The sequence below is a fragment of the Coenobita brevimanus genome, chromosome 109, assembly GCF_032717465.1.
Source record: "Coenobita brevimanus isolate Jiangsu-jjx chromosome 109, ASM3271746v2, whole genome shotgun sequence".
In the NCBI taxonomy this organism is placed as follows: domain Eukaryota; kingdom Metazoa; phylum Arthropoda; class Malacostraca; order Decapoda; family Coenobitidae; genus Coenobita; species Coenobita brevimanus.
The window spans coordinates 35,971,063-35,977,126 of record NC_137062.1 but is presented as its reverse complement, the minus strand read 5'-3'; the positions used below and the strand labels follow the sequence as shown (position 1 = coordinate 35,977,126).

At 39.9% G+C, this 6,064-nt stretch overlaps 1 long non-coding RNA gene and 1 other non-coding gene across 2 annotated transcripts; one reads left to right on the top strand and one right to left on the bottom strand.

Moving 5' to 3' along the window:
- On the top strand, nucleotides 1–5,522 carry LOC145417203 (uncharacterized). The gene is made up of 3 exons (XR_013900437.1): nucleotides 1–47; nucleotides 1,854–1,991; nucleotides 5,454–5,522. It is a non-coding gene; the product is annotated as an uncharacterized LOC145417203 (long non-coding RNA).
- LOC145417217 (5S ribosomal RNA) lies at nucleotides 3,130–3,248 on the bottom strand. The gene has a single exon (XR_013900442.1). It is a non-coding gene; the product is annotated as a 5S ribosomal RNA (ribosomal RNA).
- Nucleotides 5,523–6,064: the final 542 nt, after the last annotated feature.

Here is a 6,064-nt window from a genome sequence, read left to right as displayed (position 1 = left end):
TAAGAAAAGGTGGTTTAGTGGGTTCAGGCTCTCCAGACATTAAACTGGTAAGGATTTATGTCCAAAAGTTAGTTGTTTGTTCATATAATTAGGGGTAGTGGGGCTGGTTCATCCTCATCTTTTTGTTAGGATTCAGTACCGTAGCAACCAGTACTCCTGGTGGGACAAAAAAGATTGGATGATAGATATTAGTAGTGGTCATAGTTGGTGGTAGGTGGTGTTGACCATCAACCTCTCACTTGTTGTAGTGCTGCCTGCTTCTTCCATCATCTTTATCATTCTTTTTCTGTGTCTGCCCTCCTCTCTTCCTATTTCTCCCATTTTTCTGTCACTTTTTATTATCATACTTTCCTCTTCAGGTGGCTTTACAGTGAGTGACATACCTAATGGTTTCCTGTAAACTGGGAAACCATTTATAATGCTGGGTGGTAACCATACAACCAACCTATACGTTTTCCCTACTTGTCAACAAGTGGGTTGGTGGAGGGTTAGTGCCCCTCCCTGTAAAATAAGTAACTCAAAGACAAACAGCCACCCCTTAAGGGATTATGGCATCTGGCTATAGGTAGATGATAGAGATAGTAGTAACAGTTGCAGTATACCCCTTCATACATGTGTACTCTCCCCTTTATGGAACAATTCTCTACAAGGAAATGAGTGATGGGTCTTTCAGCTCTGTACTAATGTGCACTAGCACCATTGTCTTCAAATTATTTTTAGATGCCAAGAGGTGGTTGGGTTTTATTGCTCATGGAATGCTGCTTGCTTAGGAATGAGTAACTGGTCAGAATGAGAGAGAAATATGTACTGTACCATGACGTTTGTACCATAGCCTGTATGGTGTGTATAGTCACAGAGAATTATGTACCATGACAGTGTCTTGCACTATTGCCTATGATGTGTATAGTAGCAGAGAGAGAGAGAGAGAGAGAGAGAGAGAGAGAGAGAGAGAGAGAGAGAGAGGGAGTGGCTTTCAAATCTCGCGGTTCAACTCTTCTATTGTCAACCTCGGTGGTGGTTGCGTGAAATACATTTCTATTTTGCATTTATGAAACAGGCGTGTGTGATTTGAATACAGCGATAATTATGGAATATCAAAATACTTATGTAAATGTTAACTATATTGAAAATCGGTAAAAATTATGAGTTTCTCCCGAAGGTGAGATTCTGCAATCAGCAGGTGTTTTGCTGTCGTGGATGTGGCGGTTGTGTTGAAATGTGAAGTGCATTCTGTATGATTATTGTTACATTTACGAATGAATGGCGAAATATAATGTGTGCATTCGCCACCTAACCTGCCCTGGCATCTTCGCCCACCAAAACGCTGCAGGTGGGTATATATGGGCGTTTAAAGGTGTAAGTGAGGCTGTGGGTGAGCATGTGTGGGGAAGGGCGAGTGAGGGCATTGTTTCCGTGTGACATGTGGGCCACCATATCAGGAACCAGGCTACTCATATAGGCTAAATATAAAGTCTTGATTGCATTTCATAGGACCAGGCATATTTTGGAGGTACAACTGAGTCTCCTTGGTTACTAGTCAAATCTGCCCTCCAGTCTGACTCCTCCGTAAACTGCCCCATTAGGGTAACGTAATCAGAAAAGGGATTAGGTATTTTAAATAGACTTACTAGAGAGTTGGAGGGGGAGGGGGAGACCAAGGAATAATTATTTTGTATTTTAATTCTTGATGCCCTCTATATTATCATGTTTTTTTTGTTTTTTGTTTTTTTTTTTATATTGTCATATTTTACTCAGATTTTAACTTTTTTCTGATGGTTTTCCATTTGGTTTGAATTTTTTTGAGGCTTGTCTTTATCCAAACTGTCAGCTTTTGCCTGTTTCTCTCCCCTCAGCACCACAGCAGGGGATTTACAACAACAACGAGGGTGGTAGTTATCGAGGCAGGCCACAGCAGGGGATTTACAACAACAACGAGGGTGGTAGTTATCGAGGCAGGCCACAGCAGGGGATTTACAACAACAACGAGGGTGGTAGTTATCGAGGCAGCGCACTGTTTTGTTTTGCAGTGTTCTCCAGATTTGTTTTCTTTACCCCAAGCCCTTCCGGAATTTATTTTGTGATATTTTTGGTGTGGTTTAAAGTTTTGATGTGTGATGTAATTAGTGGCTAGCGTTTAAAAAGCAGCCATTGTTTATGACCACAACTCCGCCAGTTGACACCAAAAGCAGATGGTCATCATTTTGTAACCTCCAGCTGGCCACTAACCGAACATCGTGTAATACAGTAAACCCTCGCTAATTCCAACCCTAATAAACAGGAAATGGGTTTATTTGGCTGTTTTTTTGACCACCAGACAAATAATTTTAATTCAGATAGAAATTCAAATTGAGAAGTCCATAAAGGGTTCCAGTGATAAGTGGATGTGAACAGTTTTGGTAGTGGTAAATGGAGTAATATGTGTAATTTTTAAGAACTGTACAGTACCTTCAGTACAGTTAAGGGTACTGTACTCTACTACTGTGTTGCAAGACTTCATTATCAAGGCTTGACACTATTTGTTTTATTGTCTTGTGCACTCTTTCAGTATAAAGTAATAATATACTGTAGCTACTGTTCAATGTTTTTGTCAAAGAGCCATGTTTTAGTGAACGTGGATGTGATTTGGGGATAGGGACAAGCATGAGCCTCAGTAATTCGGATTTTTGGATATTTTGACATAGGGTTCCCCCCAGTTAATCTGAATTATAGAGGGTTTACTGTAATTGATCCTAACCCAGCCTGATGTAATGTAATACATCCTAAGCCATTTTAAGCGTACCCTCATGACGGCTATCTTGGAACACCATCTTGTCACCTCCTGTACATAACTTCATCTGTGTTGATTTATCCTGATGTAATTTATCAAAACCTAACTTAATTTCCTTTATTCTAACTTAATTGCATATATTCTAACTTAAACCTCATTTATAATAATCTTCTCTTTTTTCACGTGTCCTGACCTCACCTAATATCTTGTAACCTCACCTAATTTCTCCTATCCTAATATTTTTTTTCATTCATTCATTGCCAGACGCCATATATCCCAGACGGGGTGGCCAATGGCTTAGAGTTAATTGTTTTACAGGGAGGGGCACTAATCCTCCACCAACCCCACTTGACACGTAGGGATGCCAACAGCATCTGGTGTTCCCATGCGGTCACCCATCCAAGTACTAACCAGACCCAACGTTGCTTAACTTTGCTGATCGGACGGGAAGCGGTGTACTCAACGTGGTATGGCCGTTGGCTAATATAATTTCTCATAACCTAATATCTCGTAACTTTACCTGACCTTAATGCTGCTAACCCAGCCTGCCCAGATATATTTCATTACTACAGTACAGTTGGCTACAGAGAATACCGGTATCTTAAAACATCATGATTTGTAACAGCAGCCTTGGCAGACTCCAATTCTCACATTTCAAAACTACCACTGATGCTTTTGTAAAAATGAAATGAAAAGGACTTGTAGAAATGTCAAGAAAAGCATTTAAAAACAAAAAAAGGATTAGAAAGGTCAAGAAAAGCATTTAAAAACAAAAAAAGGATTAGAAAGGTCAAGAAAAGCATTTAAAAACAAAAAGATTATTAGAAAGGTCAAGAAAAGAATTTAAAAACAAAAAGATTATTAGAAGGGTCAAGAAAAGAATTTAAAAACAAAAAAAGGATTAGAAAGGTCAAGAAAAGCAATTAAAAACAAAGAGTACAGGTATACCTCAATATACGATACCTCTAGATGTAATACCGTGTTTTAATGATGAGAGTAGCAATATCACCATACCCTGCTTAACAATGGCCAATCCCCGGTATAATGATTTTCTTTTTTATTTTTATATACTGATTTTGATGATATTTTAGACTAAAATTGTATGTTTAGGTTGATTTATAAACTGTTTTTAGACTTAGTGTGTTTTAGCCATAGGTGTGGTGGCGACCATCATCCACTCACTTGATGTAGTGCTGCCTACTTCTTCCGTAGCCTGTATCATTCTTTTTCTGTGCCTGTCCTCCTCTCTTCCTATTTCTCCCATCTTTCCTGTCACTTCTTATTGCTTTTCTTTCCTTTACAGGTGGCTTTACATTGAGTGACAAACCTAATGGTTTCCTGTAAGCCAAGAAACTATTTACAACGCTGGGTGGTAACCATATAACCAAACCATACGTGCTCCCTACGTGTCAACAAGTGGGTTGGTGGAGGGTTAGTGTCCCTCCTCGTAAAACAACTAACTCAAAGTCAAATGGCCACCCCTTACGGGATTATGGCGTCTGGCAGTAGGTAGATAGATAGATAGTTTACTAGGATTGATTTTGTCCAGACTTATATTTGACGATGTTCAGATACTTTTTGTTGGGTTTTGTGAGTTATTTACAGATGCTAAGGTTAGGTTAGCTTCTTTTACAGCTGTTGGGCCATTTAGATTGGCTTTACACTTGTTTTTGGGACTCATTTGGGTGGGTTTAGGACTTGGTTGGGGGGAAACCCTGGGCTCAAAAACGCATTCCTATACAGTACTTTACACGTTAAATAGACACTGAAATACGATACCCCACGTAACAATGGTTTTTTTCTTAACCAGTTGCATTGTTACATTGGGGTAGGCTATACCTGTATTTGAGAGAGGGGTGTGTGAGCTGGGAGCAGGGCAGTGAAATGACATTGGACAGGGTGACATGGAGGTAATTTGTTTGTGGCCACCCCTTATGGGATTGATGCATCTGGCAGTAGATAGATAGATAGATAGATATTTCCATTTTATATAAGAGATGGTCATTTGCCTTGTTAATTTGTGTCATTTTCTCTTATATAAGCTTCTTTCTCGTCTCATTTCCCTTCAGAATACAGTACTTGTAATTGTTTATACTCCATGAAGAAATATATAAGGTTTCATCTGTTATTTATGTATCAATTGTAAAACATTGTGAAATATGTGAATGGAGGACTGTCCTAAAAATACATTTGATATATATTATGTGTTTATGGTATTCATTTCTTTATATATTGTGAATATTGGAGTGGCTATCCCATGTCTTTGTAAACTTAAATTGATGGGCATATTATTTCCTCCCTACGTGTCAAGTGGGGTTGGTGGAGGATTAGTGCCCCTCCCTGTAAAACAATTAACTCTAAGCCCTTGGCCACCCTGTTTGGGATACATGGCATCTGGCAATGAATGAATGATGAATGAATATTATTTCCTTTTTTTTTCTCTCCCCCTTCCCCCCCTTTTTGTTCTTTCTTTCTTTTTCAAACTTTTATTCAGGTTGAGGGGAATGTTTCAGATGGCGTTAGGGTGACTTGGAGGCGATTTGTTTGTGGCCACCCCTTATGGGATTGAGGCATCTGGCAATAGATAGATAGACAGACAACTACAGATCATTGTTAAGGAGAGTAAAACAAACTGGTAGACGCAGGAATAAACAGTATATTTGACGAATTGCTTTTACCTTCACAGATGGAGCTGGCCCGACCTGCCTGCCATTACCCCAACCTTCCTACCATCAAAATGCAGCAGGAAATCAGCAAGCAGTCAGCAGGAAATTGCCAAGGAGTCAGGAGGAGGTCAGCAGTGTGAGCAGGGCCAGGAAGTCAGCAGAGAATCAGGTATATATAATTCTTTCACCTTAACTTGGCAAAGATTTTCGTTCTTTTGCAGTTTATTCCCCCAAGCTCAGTGGCGAAGAAAGTACTAGTGCCCTACATCCTTTCCATAGCACTTCTTTGTGACTAGCATTGTATCCTTGCATTACTCTGTTTTTTACAACTCAGAATTTTAGATGGAGAGATGGTAATTTTGGGCCAAGTTCAAGTTAAAAGGGTGTAGTGTTTCTGGCATCCCCAAGGTCTCATATTCTTGTCATTTAACTCTGGGGGAGGCGGTGGCTCAATCGGTAGAGAGTTGGCCTGCAGTCCTAACGGACCCGGGTTCAAATCCCGCTGGGGCAGGGAACAGTTTAAGGATTTGAATTTCAGAAAAATCAGACTTTGCTGGTCTACCAGATGACCCGCCGACATGTCGTAAAAATACCCCCGCTAATACCAATACACCAGTCCTGTATGAGACTG